Raw genomic sequence first — 16,202 nt, forward strand, 5'->3', positions numbered from 1 at the left:
GCTGCGATGCTTTGCCCGGCGCCACCCACCCACCCCTATTCCGCCCACTCCAGAGTTTGGTTTGTAAGTGGCGGGGAGGAGGGGGCAGGAGGAGGAGTTGTGCCTCTCCATCTTTCCGCGTAAAGGTCTGTGTGGGCATTCCTCCCCTCCCTCCCTCCCTCCCTCTCCTGCTTCCCCTCCCCACTCCAGATCTTGGGCTCCAGATTTAGCGTTTAGTCATTGCATTAACTAAGGAGATGCTTCCTTCCCTGACAGCAGCGACGCCGCTTCACGCCTTTGGTTCCCCTCCCCTCCCCTCTTTTTTCCCGAGGGTGGTTATTTCTGTGCTTTCTTCTGCCGGCTGTTATTTTTAGGAGGTTGGGGCGACGTCGCCGCTTGGAGCTTGTCAAAGTAAAGTTCCTGCGTAGAGCAAAAGGGGAGATTCCTTGCAGGGAGAGAAGGGGGCAGGGAAAGCTGGCAGTCTAGGCCTGGGAGGGATTCTGCTGGGTTTTGGATACTCCTGCTTCCTTCCCAGATCCCACGGCCTCGACACAGATGGTGTCTTCTGTGCAGGAATTGACTGTGGTGATCCTCAATGCCTTAAGGATCCGCAATCCTTACATTGCAGGCACAAGGCAGAACTCGTCTGTTTAGTCTGATGACTCCATCAACACTGTGATCTAAATACATTTGTATTTGCTTTTTCATTGCAAACATAGTTTCATCGGCATCATTTCCCCAAACTTCATGTAGTAGAATGGTTGGATGTGATCTTCATAGAATTTGAAGGTGGTGGCTGCTTTTCTTTCTAAAATGGACTTTTATAAGACTTGGACCTTTTGTTTTCGTACTGATGGTTACAGGTTGTGACAGATGATGGTGTTTTTAGTTCAGTGGAATCAGAAGAAATCTCCATGTGCTTATATATTTTTTATCAACAACTGTCAAAATTCAGCAGGCTGCATCCCCTCGTCTTCATCAGAGAAATATGTACAGGGTGAGCTGGGATCTTGGTAGCTCCGAGAGAAAGGTTGTGGAGAGCAGCAGGCTGTTAGTTCCTATTCCTCTTGTTTGATGCTATAAACTTGGAGTTCAGCATCCTGAAGCTGCTAACTGAGTTGGACAGGTCTGAATTACAAGAGTGAATTAAAAAATGAGTTGCTGGTACAACTTGAGAATTATTAGGCAGAGGCTATAACCCGTATTAGGAAGTCGGTCCCAGTTATTGGTATTTCCTTCTTAGTAAACATATATAGGATAGGACTCTCAAGGTATCAGGGGTGGAGAATGGACCAGTTTTGCAAACACCAAGAGACACTTCCCACATTTGGAAATATAATTGCCAGAAATGTCTGGATTTTCCTTTTCAGGCCTGAAACACAGCCAGTGCACAAAATATCTATTTGTCTCATATAGTTTAGGAACCAATGCAATATTTCCTTAGCCAGTGGCAAATGTCAGCTCCTATAGCTTAATTTGCAGGCAGAATGCAATTACTGTGTTGGATGCTCTGAAGAAGCAAAACATTGCAATTCAAATAACACAACTTCTCTGTCCATTTTGGAGATTCCTCAGATCTTTATTAGTTTGTGTGTGTGCGTGTGTGGCACAACTGGTGGACAGATGGTGGGATTAGAAGCTGAAATTCAAGTCTGAAGCACGTGTGTGTTGCTTTGTAATCCTGTACATTACATTATACAAGGCCCTCTCTCTCCTGCCCCCATTTCCTAATTTCATAGAGGTTTAACAAGATTTTTTTTTCCCCTAAGGGAAACAAATTGCTCAGAAACAAATTTTCATTTCCTGGAGAAAGCTGTATGAAGGATCAGAAATATCCTTTTTTTACCCTACCAACTCCACTTTCGCTACATTTCTCCTTGCAGATATGCCAATAGCTTGTTATCTTAATGTGCATATTCTGCCTTCCAAGTATTTGTGGGTGTTTGGTATTTTTAAACACACACAGGTATACAATCTGTGGCATTGGAGCCTCATATTCCCCCCTCCAACCTCATTTTATATCTTCTGAAGCTGTTCTTTCTTTCATTTTGTCCCATCAGAATTCCCTTCTTCCTTCTTGCTCATCTCCTTCTTATTTTTCCTTGCCTTTGAGCACGGTTCCCTCCCCCTCTTCTCCTCCAGAACAACTGAACAGACTAGTGTTTTGTTTGAGAAATATACATTGATATAGATTGAGCTGCATTGGTTTGTTGATCAGAACTGGATGAATAGGCAGTCCACAAATGAATGGTATAAATAAATAAGCAAATAATACTAATAAAAACACTCTGAACATTGAATGGAAAGTAACTGCATCCCATGCAGTGGGACTTCTTTCTAAGCAGACCTGAACAGAATTGGGAATTCTAATCTGAGGTAGCCATGGTGAAAATCAAAGAAGGCCAATATTATATTTTTTCTGGGTTAGTTAATCCAGAACACTTTGGTCTGAGGTTGCATTTATCACTTGAGTTTGGCTCCACCCTTTTATGGCATGCAGACCTTGACATATTTTCCCTGATGGAATGGGGCCCTTGATAGGCAAAAAACGATTGCCCTCCCCTTGGCTTACAGTATCAAGATTCTCTTTAAATTTCAAGGAGTCAGTGGCTTTTACAATAGTTCATAGTATTTTAGGATCCGGGAAGAGTGCCTTATTTTCTCAGACTTGGTTCTGTTTCTGGAAGTGGAACTCTTGGTTTTAGGTAAGCAGATTTGTTTAATATCATTGGCTGCGTCTCTGAGAACAACAACAATGAACAATAATTTGTGGCCTTTGCTGCTTGCTGCTAAGAGTAATTGTTTATGGCTGCAATAGTTTCATGGAAGAAGTGAAGCTACAGCGCCTGTTAGGAAAGGCTACAGCTTGTAATGACAACTTTATGCACCTAAAGCAGCATGTTTTCCTTTTTTAAAAAATGCTAGTTACTGTGAGAAGATAAAGAACACTGTTCATTAGTTCACAGCTCATGTCTTGTCTTATGTTTTCTTTGAAATCCTGAAGTGCCTGACTAATTTTCCTTTTTTTAAAAAAACAACAACAACACCCTCTTGCTGCACAAGCAAGACAGCAACAGAAGTGTGGTCTTAACTTCCAGATTTTGCATTTACATATTATATTTTATTTACAGTCCACTTTCCTCCATGGAAGTCAGGGACACAGTGTTTGTAAAGTGTCCAGGTGACCTCCCATCTCGGCAACAAACGCAGATTAGTTTAGCTTCAGTAAGATTGTAGCATAACTGTGCCTTCAGGCCATGCCCCAAAAGCTGGCTTTGGAAGTGAAAAAACACATCTTTTACTCTTTTAAAAAATAGGCTGCCCTTCTGTTATGTTCAAGAAGTTGAGTTGGAACCGGGGAGTCTTCTCCCAATGAAGGAAGTACTTTTCGAACCACCCACTGGAAATCAAGATTCTGTGGGAGTGGGTAATCAACCAAGTCGTACACTGAAATTAATTAAAAGCTCAGTTAGTCTTGTCCATTAACTTCAGTGGATCTGAATAAATACTGTTCAGTTCAGGCATAGAACATCATCAGGGCATTTTGCTTCTCTCTGTAATGATAACATCTCTGCCTAACAGTTGAGAGGAATCAGGATCAGCCCATTCAGGGCCATAGTTCATAGAGAAGACGTCCCTACGTTATTGAGAGTTTGAGACCCATTGGATACCTGTACCTGGTTTAGCTGGCCAGTTGAAGCCGTTCTCAAGGTGTGGTCACTGTCACATGCTGTAAGCTTCTAGGAGCCATAGGTGAGAGCTGAGTGCAGGATGGAGACCAAAGGTGGACAAACTACTCCAGAAGGAGCACAATATGCCCCCCACCAGAGGTACTACCCCTCCTCTAACACCCCTAACATCCCTGGTTGTGGTACCACTTAGCATAGTAGTGTAGCAACACTTGTGACAGAGTGAGCTTCAGGCAAAGTAACACCAGAAATTTAGACATCTGGTTGGAAGAGAGCTGTGTGTGCTGCCTGGTTCTGTAACATAGGAGTGATGTTGGCTGCCCTTGTAGGGAGTCTTCTGAATCTGAAGAGCCCAGCAAAGCCATGACAGATGAAATGGAGACTTCTTTAATCCAGATTGCCATGTAAACTTGACAGTGGGGTTGGGGCCTGGCATGACGGTGGCCTCATACTTCTGGCCAATTAAGAACTGACATACATTAAGACCATTTGCACATTAAAATATTGATGTGCACATTCTGTATATAGCTTAACTCCATTATACTCATTTATTGATTTATTATATGTTCCTATGAATGTAATGGACTTAATTCCTTGTCTTTAGGATTCTAGCTTAATGGCACTTGGCTTCTGAATCCAAACCTAAATCAACAAGAGAATGCTTAGGGGATTTTTATGTTTTTTAAAAGCATATTGAGTCACCATAATTCAGGCATTTACTTTGTTTTGTTTTTCTGTTGATGTGCATTGCAGCTGGACAGATGTTCATCTTTACCTTCAAAATAATTCCCTCTTCTTTTCCCTTCTAAAAATGTGTTAGCTGTACAGTGATACCTTGGGTTAAGTACTTTATTCGTTCCGGAGGTCCGTACTTAACCTGAAACTGTTTTTAACCTGAAGCACCACTTTAGTTAATGGGGCCTCCTGCTGCTGCCGCTCTGCCGGAGCACAATTTCTGTTCTCATCCTGAAGCAAAGTTCTTAACCTGGGTTAGCGGAGTCTGTAACCTGAAGCGTATGTAACCTGAGGTACCACTGTACTTTTAAAGTGGAAACATGTCTGGTTCCACTGAACAATTTTGAAAATGGTACCTACCTACCCATGAATGCATACAGGAAGTATGGTTTCCTTTTTGCTTTTCCACGTGGTAAAGAAGTGAACCGACACCCTTTTAAAAAGGTCATTTGATTTTGATGGCACATTGCATATTCATGGTAGAGGATAAGGAGGGATCATAGAATTATAGAATCATAGAACTGTAGCATTGGAAGAGACCCGGAGGGTCATTCTGTTCAACCCCCTGCTATGTAGGAATCTCAACTAAAACATCCATGACAGATGGCCATCCAACCTCTGCTTAAAAACCTCCAAGGAAGGAAAGTCTGCTTCCTTCCACAGCAACCCTGAACATAGATTAATAGCTAGGAAAAGGGGATCTGAAGACCTTGGGATGCAAATGGCACAATTGTACTGCCAGGAAGCATTCCACAAGAACGATGAAGGGATTTACTGGGACCCAGGATGTGAGCAGATAATTAGGAAGGCAGACAGCCATTTCAACCGATCATTTTATTAGAAATGTAAGAAACTGTCTTATACTAAGTCAGACTGTTCATTCTTCTAATTATTGTCAGCACTGACTAACAGTGGCTCTTCGGTGTTTTAAGTCCTTCCCAGCTCTATCCGAAGATGCCAGGAACTGATATAGAGACATTTCTACCTGAAGATGCCAGGAACTGATCTAGAGACATTTCTGCTGTAGACAAGAGGGGTGTACAGGCCAGGGGAGCAGCAGAACGTTTAATCCCCAAGCTACAGAAAGATGTTCACAATTTACTGCAGAGCTTTAAAAAACTGTGTGTCATGAAATGTTAGTGTGTCGGTTGCAGTATGTAGGTTTGTCGCTTCTCTCACTCTTCCTGGGGCTGGAAAGGGATGTGTGTCTAAAATGATGCATGTCCAAAAAGTGTGTCACCAACATGAAAAGTTTGGAGAGTTCTGATTTACAGGAGAGCCATGGCACAGTTTAAACATAGTTGCACAAAAAGGAATCTTGATACTGTAACTTATAATTGCGTGTATAAAGTGTTGCTTCCAACTACATTCTGACTGTTACTAAGACTGTCATAAACCTAATTGAACTCAATCGCATTGACTTCTAAGTTGCAGTGTAAACCACTGATGAGAAACCTGTGGCCCTCCAGATGGTGTTGAACTTCATTTTGCATCAGCCCCCAGCAGTATGGGGAGTGATTAGGAATGATGAGACCTGTGGCAATATCTGGTGGGCCATAGGTAACCCATATCTCTTGAATGCCAATAGGATAATCTGAGTTGGGATATGGTGTAGCAGTTTGAAAAAGGTTTAAATCTCAAACAGATAGATGCCAATGCTTCGGGAAGTACTTGTCTTTGAAGGTTTCCTCCTAGAAAGGTCATGTATAGGGCAGAGAATACTTCTGAGAAACAAGGCCTATTGAGGAGGCTGAGTCTTAACTGTGGTGTCTATGAGGAACTGGACATAGAGGAAAGGGTTAAATTTCCTTCATGAGCACATATATGAGATAAGTCAACAGGCGCAAGGTCAGCCAAGCCAGTTGCTATGGCAACGGCCCAGTGCCATAGTTGGAAGCACTGATTGCTCACCCCCCCCACTCAACTGTACTGGACTGCAACACAACACTCCTCAATAAACAGGGAATGGGAATTCCACCATGTGACCTGCTTTCCTGCAGACTTCAGTCTACAACTGAGGATGTCAATCAAACTCTACATAAATCCCAGATTAAAAATTATTGTAAAAAATAAAAGAAAACTGTTGTGAAAGAAGACATTTTGTGAGAATCTACTGCAAGAAAAAGGAAAAATGTATATAAGATCTTAGGATCTTAACCCTTGAGTCTCCATTCCCTATTGAGACTAACCTTAAATATTGAACTGAATTCCACTATTTACCCTCTTCCACTTCATCCAATACCTCTGTTTCCTCTCTCTGTGTTCAATTTTACATGGCAAGCTCCCTGTAATAACACTCAGTGTTTTTGTTCTTGCGCTTTAAATTCTATGTGCAAACTCTTAAGTACATAATAATAGTTAATAGGATCTGTGTATATCTTCAAATATGAGCTAAATCAGTGACAAAGATAAAGAGTATTATGTAACTTCGTCAAAATGGAACAGTAGGAAGTTTCCATTCTGAGTTATAACTTTAGCTTTTTCAGAATTCATCGTGAATTTGCTTGACCTATTCTGTAATATGCTGTTTAGGTTTTTTCCGCTTTGAAACATAATTCTATCTGTCACTTGTCAGTTTCCAACCCATTTCAAAAATACTTGATGGTGAAAATTAGGCTGGGCCGCATGAAGAAGTATTGGACTGATTATGCTTTCTCTATTAGGCATTTAATCTCTAAAGAGATCTGGAGTTTGTGCATGCTAAATCTCCTAGAAATCTAGGTTCTCCATCAGAGGAATTAAATATAGAACGTTGTGTACGTTCAGTTCAAAGCTCAACCATCAAAGTGTTCTGTTGGTGAAGTCTCCGGTAACGTCAGTATTGTGCTTTCTTGAAACATTTGATCTCTGTCCCATGCTGTCTGAATTGCCAAGAGCAGTGGCTTTCAAAGGTTGTTGTGATGGGCCTCTCTTAGTCGGCACTTCCAACTGAAAATAGTTTAGAGATTTTCTAAATCAGTGTCATAGTGCAGCAGCCCCATGCTGTGTAAACTTCTTAGAATCATAGAATTGTAGACTTGGAAGGGACCGCGAGGGCCATCTAGTCCAACCCCCTGCAAGGCAGGAATGTTTGCCCAATGTGGGGCTCAAACCCATGACCCTCGGATCTCATGCTCTACTGAGTGAGCTGTCCCAGCTTCTGCTGGCTTAGACACTTGGAGGTGCCACTAGTGCAGGGGTTGGCAAGGTTCACCTTACCTGGGCCCGTTCACTCCAGCGGAGATCCCTCTGTGGGCTGGATTGCATGCGTGCGTGAGCAAGCATGCCTGCGATTTCTGGCGTTTGCGCAGATGCCGTTTCCAGCACAGTGGAAGTGAGGCCCTGCACCACGCTGGTTTAGCACAGTGTGTGGGTAGCTAATGTATTTTTAATCTTTGTTGGAAGCCGCCCAGAGTGGCTGAGGAAACCCAGCCAGATGGACGGGGTACAAATAATAAATTATTATTATATTATCACCAAGCAGGCGGTTCGGTTTGGGGGCGGCTCGTGGGCTGCTTGTGGTTAGGTTAGGTTAGGTTAGGTTGCCGACCCCTGCACTAGTGTGACTCTGTCTCAAGCCCAGTGGCAGCTCTGTTGTCCTGTCACTAAGTGTTTTGCATATGGGCTGCACTGCCCAAGGCTTGGCCCGTTCATAGAAAATGAAATTTCTTATCACATGAGTGGGGAAGCTCTGGCCTACGAGCCTGATTCATCCAGCTCTGGCATGTGTGGCTGTTTTATTTTCCAGCCATGCCTACTTGCCCACACCTAATGTCATGCCTCCAGCTGTCAAAAGTTGGTTTCTGTTGGGTGAGAGGAGCTATGGATCTAGTCCATCAGGCAGATCCATTTCCCCATCCCTGCCTTAGCTTGCAGACCTTCACATTACCATGGTTTGGGCATTAGAAAGGTCACTAGAAAAGTCACTGTCCATGGAACAATTCTGTACTTCTAGTTCCTGAGAAGAGGGACATGGGTGGTGCTGTGGTCTAAACCACTGAGCTTCTTGTGCTTGCCGATCAGAAGGTCAGCGGTTCGAATCCTCGTGACGGGGTGAGCTCCCGTTGCTCGGTCCCAGCTCCTGCCAACCTAGCAGTTTGAAAGCACGCCAGTGCAAGTAGATAAATAGGTACAGCTCCAGCGGGAAGATAAACAGTGTTTCCATGCGCTACTCTGGTTTTGGTGTTCTGTTGCGCTAGAAGTGGCTTAGTCTTGCTGGCCACATGACCCGGAAGAACTGTCTGCAAACAAATGCCGGCTCCCTCGGCCTGTAAAGCGAGATGAACGCCACAACCCCAGAGTCGTCTCCGACTGGACTTAACTGTCAGGGGTCCTTTACCCTTACCTTTTTTAGTTTCTGAGAACAGGGAAACTCTGACCTGTTTCACCAATAAACACCCAAGGTTTGTTAGAGAAAGGTGGAGTTAGGGCTCATTTTGTGGAGGGAGTAAGATGGTGCATGCCATCTTCTCATCCAGTTAAGATACATTCTCAACCTCCAAGGTTCAGAACAAGGTTAGATGGTTTTGGTGCTTGGCAAAAATGCACAATTTCCCCATGCACATTTTTGCTACTTGTGCAGACTGAATATGTACTTCAGATACTTTAGAAATATAAGCTTGTGGAAAGGACTGAATGAATTAAACAAAATAAAGTGAAATCATAGTACAGACTTGTGTTTAGTCTACTGACATTGTCATTTTCCAGGCTTTCTTCTTTCCATACAGAATTTGCTGAGAGTGTCATGCGTATTTCGGTTTTTCCATGGCAAATACTTCTGTGGATATCAAACATCATCAGCCTGAACAAATTCTTGAAAGTTATTTGTGAAATATTTGCATAACTTGTAATAAGCAAATGAATGAGATTTAGCTTTTTATCAAAAGGGAGCAGACATGGTAGCTGTTGCCAGTAATTTACAGAGATTGATCCAAAATAGAGGATATCTAGACTATATGGTATGCAAGAAAAATAATGGCTACTGTGCATAATTATTTTGGCTTCATGCAAGCATTGCCTACGCTTGCAATTTGTTCAGTTGACTGGCTGCCATTAAACCTGTGGTTTCTGTGCATCACTGAATTTTCCATTTCCTCCTCAAACTTGCTATATTTTGATTGATTTAGTGAATATTTTTCTATGTCTTAAGCTACTGGCTCTTCCACTTCAATAGCGACTTAAAATGGGAAATGCTGACATTGACTGAGAGACAGGAACAGGTTGTATCTCACATGAAAAATAAAACAAATCAGTATATGTTGTTCTGGTGTGGGTTCTTCCAATGTCCAATACTTTTTATATAGACCAAATAAAATCCATTTAAATGGTTCAAAACCTTGAACCCAGAAAAATAATGAAAAAATAGGTGGGGGATAGGAAAGTCTGGGATGGTAAAGCAATGAGAGGAAATGGTGGTCATTTCTCAGCAGCTGTAGTTCCTACTAGTTGTGGTCACCAGCTGCAGGGTGGCGTCCTTCAGGGGAAGATAACATGGTTGGTTAGAGCACGGTGCTGATAATGCCAAGGTTGCAGGTTCAATCCCCATATGGGACAGCTGCATATTCCTGCCTTGCAAGGGGGTTGGGCTAGATGAGCTTCGGGGTCCCTTCCAGCTCTATAATCCTATTATTCTAATGATCTTTTAAAGATAGGATGTGTTCATACTAGCACCCAATAGGGTGATTTCACCCATGGGGCTGAAATCACAGTGCTTGGCACTGGAAATGATACATGAGGTCTTAGGATGGGATAATTATTCATATAATGGAGATATGGATGACACATTTTCTGGCTCAGAAAAGATGCCACAGAAGCGGATAGTGCTCATCTACATCAGGGGTTGCCAGCATAGCACCCATAGGCTCTCGTGTGCCTGCCAGTGCCTCCTATGGTACCTACAAAAGGTCTCAGTCAATATTCCATCAAAAATCCACAATGCATGAGAGACTGTTTGGTCTTCCTGCTCAATTCCTGTTTGCATTCCCTCTCCTACATTGAAGGCACCCACAAAACCTGCCAACCTTTTATTGGATGCCAGGATTGTACATTTTGTTTTACGATGCCCTCCACGGCAGCTGTTTGGTGACTGGTGCCCACTGTACTCTTTAAAAAGAATCCAAATTTGCGCACTGTTTCAGAAAGGTTGGCAATAATTGCCCTAAATTCTTCACATCTACAAATCTGAGCTACAGAAGAATTCCATTTTCCCCCAAGCCCACTTCCCTCCTGGTTTTCCTGGCTCCTGCAACTCTGGCAACAGCAAGCACCCTTTCCTGGTATGTGATGTGCTGTCATGCATTGCACCAGATTTTTTTTCTCTCAGGAGCTAGGAACATCCTCATTAGTAATTTGAAAAACTACCTTTCCAGTGTCCACTTGTAGCTAGTGTGCTGTGTGGTGGACATAGCAGTGTGTCAGGCACTGGAGAAGGGGTGAGATCTGCTGCCACTATTAAAGCCAGGAGCCACAAAAACATGTGGGTTAGGGGTTTGTGAGGGTAGGGGGCAGGAAGGGACCTGGGGGCTCCAAATTGTGTAGTACGGTTCAAACCACTTGAATATTACAGGGGCTGCACCAGGGTTAGAAATTCAGATATATAAGCTGGGTGGCAAATGGCTCCTTAAACCAGGGTTGCAATTGCCAAAACGGAATGGCTAATTGCAGTTTATTTGCCAGGTGGCTCAAAAGTCGCCTTGGTTCCTGAAATCCATTCTGATTGTGCAGTTAAAATATAACAGATAGTATTCTATAGGTTGGGACGCGGGTGGCACTGTGGGTAAAACCTCAGTGCCTAGGACTTGCCGATGGTATGGGCGGTGGTTTGAATCCCTGCGGCGGGGTGAGCTCCTGTCGTTCGGTCCCAGCTCCTGCCCACCTAGCAGTTCGAAAGCACTCTTAAGTGCAAGTAGATAAATAGGGACCGCTTTATAGCGGGAAGGTAAATGGCGTTTCCGTGTGCTGCGCTGGTGCTGGCTCACCAGCTGCAGCTTCGTCACGCTGGCCACGTGACCCGGAAGTGTCTTTGGACGGCGCCGGCTCACGGCCTCTAGAGCGAGATGAGCACGCAACCCCAGAGTCGGACACGACTGGCCCGTACGGGCAGGGGTACCTTTACCTTTACCTTTATTCTACAGGTTGTGTTGCTGGTGTGTGAAAACTGTCTAGATCCAAGGACCCCTAGCTATGCACCTCCAGATGGCAGAGATGTCAGGTGCCATCCTGGCATCTTCACTTGGCTGCAAGTGGCCAATAGCTAGGTGCAAAATGTGCCTGGCGCATTTTGAATGCTGCACTGATTCAGAGTCAATCTTACTTGAGCCATGTGTGGGGTAACTGCAATATGAAGAGCAAGTGGAGTTATTATTATTTTTTTAATGTTCCCCTAGTTACATTACGGAAGAGTTGGGCTAGCGATTATCTGGATGCTGTAAAATAGATATTGCCTTATCCTGCAAGCTGATGTTGTGCTATACTTGCTGTGATGCATGCCATCAAGCGACCCAGCATTGCCTGTGATTTACCTTTGCATGGTTTCTGGTGAAGATGACATTCTACGCAAAACAGTTGTTTATTGTGGAAGAGGAGATGGGTCAGAATGCAAGAGCACACATTTATATCACTATGGCTGCTCACAGCATAATCAAAGATCTTACAGTATACTCTTGTTCGTACTGTGTATCATCTACAACAACAGTTAGTAACAGGTCATAAGTCTGTCATAATATGTGCCTTTTCCCCAGGTATTTTATGGAAGAAATATTTTGTGGAACAAATGTATTGGCAATCTGGATGCAACCTGCAGACCATACATTGCTTACCCTTAATGTGCAGAAATCCATGCTTCAGGTTCAGGAAGTAGTGGTTACACTGTATCATCCTGATTCTTCACTGATGTAGGCTTTCTGGACAAGTTTGAATTGGGATTTTTTTCCCTGATGCCCCAGAGAATTTAGCGTGTTTTAGCGTGTTTATTTTACATGTGTTTAGTAGACAAAATAAAAAACTTTGAAATTGCCAAGCTTTTCATCCTACATCACTTCTGATCTTGCAGCAAATCCAAATGTAAACCCAAAGTAGAACCGAGATGCTTTGGCATCAAATTTACACCTAATCGAGAGATTAGTTTAGTTTTAGTTTGTACTTTATACTTGGTATTATGTAGTTTTAAGTGCACCGTTACCTTGAGATGTTTGGTTTGAAAGGCAGGAATAAATAATATAATGTTCAGGAGACGTGTGATCACACTTCTGTCTTATACACTTACATTCTGTATTCCAGTACTCTGTGGTTTTAAGAAGTAACTTTTGTCACCGTGTTCTTAGCAGCCATTTTTATTTCTTTATAGCTCATCTGGAACTGTCTCCAGTTGAAACTGATTGAAATGCAGATTATAACAGGCACGTTTTCTGCCTTTCAAGTGGATCCAGTGATGATTGGTAGTTAACTCCAATGAGGATTGTGTTTGTCATTAGCCTAGCTGTTTAAAACCCAATACAGTGGTACCTCGGGTTAAGAGGTAATTCGTTCTGGAGGTCCGTTCTTAACCTGAAACTGTTCTTAACCTGAAGCACCACTTTAGCTAATGGGGTCTCCCACTGCTGTTGCGCCGCCGGAGCACAATTTCTGTTCTCATCCTGAAGCAAAGTTCTTAACCTGAGGTACTACTGTAGTGAATTTTGTATGTGTGTAAAGATGTTGCTAATGATTACGCTTATGCACAGTCCAAGGAAGCTCATTTTTATATTCCAAGATCAATTACATGCAAAGTTTCATGATGGACTCTTGACTCCTTGTGACCTTTGTCTGAAGAACATCTCATTCTTATATGTGGTGATGTTAAAATTACCTTTCTTTTCCGCATTCCTCTACTTCTTATTAAGACGTCATTTTCTTCCTGTTCCATCAGCTAATAATATTTTTGACAGGCACCTGGAGAGCAAATACTTCCTGGGTTTTGTTGAGACCCACCCATCTCATCTTGTGAAATATCTTCCGACCTCTCTTTGGACGCTTAGGGACAGCTTCATTATATGTGGAAGCATGCTAAGAGGGCAGTAGTATGAAATTCTTCCAGGTGTGCAGCAATATTAACATAAAACAGAGATCACAAACAGTCTCTGACCTCCTCATTCATATTTATGATGATCGTAAGCACATGTGTTGCTAAAGTGAAGCTGAGCGAACTCGTTTTGCCCCTTCTGTGCTTCAGTCTTCAAGGGCTTTTAGTCCCACTATCATGCTATTTTGAAAGGAAAGGACCAGCGTATATGTTTGGTGCGGCCCATGAGCATCATGTAACCTGACAGAATGGTGCACGCTGTCACGTTCGTGTTAGCTGTTTTGTTTTCTAAACATTTGTGTCAGTTGCAGTCAAGCCTTTTGTGCAACTCTAGAGCACCTCCAAGTGTAGTATGTTGTTCAACTGTGAGCTAATTAGAGCATATATAAATTCTGGTTTTCAAACAAAGTAATACTGCAGTGGCAAGACATCCTTCTGAGCTGAAATGTGCTGTGTTCATGCAGCCTGGCAGCCTCCAGCAGAGAACCAACATAAACAGTAGCAAAGCACAGGTATGACAGTATTCCCACCCGTAGAATACTGCTTACGTTATAAACCTTACCAGCGAATCATGTGTTCTCACAGTTGCCAGGGTTGAAGGGAATTAGAGATCTAGCAGCACAAATATGCTTAGACTTGTGTGATAATTGGTGATATTTAAGTATGCAACAGAGAAAGCTGTGGTTTGATGGTTTACATGTGTAGGCATGGGCAATAAATTGGCTGCTCGTTTGCTGCTGCTGCTTGCATTTCAGCAGGCCTGAAAGGAAGAGTTTTCATTTTGCGTGTTTATTTTAAACTCAGCAAATGGCATAACTAACAAGTAAAGGTTAAATGATATTTATTTAATGAAAGATTTCTGTTCCACTCTTATAATGCTCATATATAAATGGTACATGTGTATATTTAACCACCCATTTGAGTGTTACGCTTACACATTGCCAGCTTGCTGGTGTTTGAAATATATTGCTTTTTTATTTTAAAAAGTTAACAAATACGTAGTTTCCAACCCAAAATACTTCCCCACCTCCAATATAAGTACACCCAGTACTGTTTGCAATATTTTGTTTACACTATTGGTTCTATCATTTATGTGCTGTTTGTCTCATGACATGTAGGTCTAGGAGGTATGAAAGTCACTTTCACTTATCTCTGGATAAGGAGAGGCATATTGAATAGGTTTGGCAATTCTATCCATGAAGAACAAAGGGCTGTATATTATGGTGTTTTGTATGGTCATCATCTTGTTGGGGATCATCCAATCTTGTCAGAGCACATCCCACACTCTTTGGTGTAGGACAGTGTTTCGCAAACACGGGTATCCAGCTGCTTCTGGACTACAATTCCCATCATCCCTGACCATTGGTCTCGCTAGCTAGGGATGATGGGAATTGTAGTCCAAAAAACACCTGGAGACCCAAATTTGGGAAACACTGGTGTAGGACTTAGCTTCTGAGCAAGTCACAGCTGTCCAGACCTATTCTCTCAAAATTTTCTGTGTAACTTTGTAAAGCTTACCCTTCTTCACTTTATGAATAACACAAGTTTCTGTTCCATGGGTTTCTATTGCAACACTGCTATATTTCAAGTATTTTAAGAGACAATATTACTGCCACAGAATAACTGCATAGCAATAATGTCGGTCAAACCCTCAAGACTAGGGTCCTTAGGGTAGACTTAGGCAGAATATGGCAATCCTGTATTTTCTTAATCATACCCATTTTTGTTTAAGATTATTAAACATTGTTCTGTGGATATAGCAGAATGAAATGCTGTTATCTTTTGGACACTGTCTTAACTATTATGATATATCTAGAATGATTGTTGGACAATGTTAACTGATGTGCCAACATTAAATTGGTAATAAATTTTGGATTGGATCTATACTAAGGTGTGCTTAGTTCCCATGGAACTTAATTAGGCTTATGTCATAACTAACTTCCTGAAGTCTGGATACAACATACTATGTTTCACGTTTGTTTTATTTTTTATATTATGAGATATTTCCCAATGCAGTTACCATTGATGAAAGCTTGTAGGTTCTCCAGAGTTGGGGATGCTTCGGCCTATTGATCTTCAATAGGCCTAGCATGCCTAATTCTCTGTTGGATCATGGCTTCAGTATCTTAGCTTCTACTCAGCTTTTAGGTGATGGCTCTCTTGCCTAGGCTTGAGAGTTCAGGCAGAGAAGGTGAGAAGACACAGCCTAGCAGGCATGCCGGCCATTTTCATAGAAAGGGCTTAGCAGCCCTGAAATAATGCAAACTTCCCATCTGATTGGTTTAAGGGTTTCACATGATCCCACTTATGATATTTTGGAATGGTGCATGACATGATCTTTTAATCCAGGCTATAAACCCTCAACACTTTACAGGGTGCCTTGGGTCTTCTAATGAGATAAAATGTCAATGTGGCTGCATGCAGGAGAATAATTGCCAACCTTTGCCAGTTGCACAGCTGCTAATTATTTTTAATAGAACCTAGAGGAGAGGCTGTTCTACTCAGCATTTGTGTACAATTGTTACCGATTTTTGCTCTAAACCTTGTTTAAGTATTGCTGTCCAACTGTCAGTGAACTCTCTGGACACCAGAAGGGAATTTTTACAAAAATAAGTTGACTGACCTTAGGCTAATTCAAACCTTAGTGGATAATCATGGCTTGCATCTACCTTTTGAATAATTGGAAAAGAAGCATCCTCTTCTGCTGCTGAAAAAAACAAAGCAAATCTACAAATTATTGCAGTAATAATATATCTACAGGG

At 42.3% G+C, this 16,202-nt stretch overlaps 1 protein-coding gene across 3 annotated transcripts in view; it reads left to right on the top strand.

Annotated features, from left to right (window-relative positions):
- Positions 1 to 16,202, top strand: part of PRR16 (proline rich 16) — a 160,912-nt gene that overhangs the window by 36,190 nt on the left and 108,520 nt on the right. The window lies entirely within an intron of this gene.

The sequence above is a fragment of the Podarcis vaucheri genome (genome assembly GCF_965113315.1).
Source record: "Podarcis vaucheri genome assembly, chromosome: 11".
NCBI lineage: Eukaryota > Metazoa > Chordata > Lepidosauria > Squamata > Lacertidae > Podarcis > Podarcis vaucheri.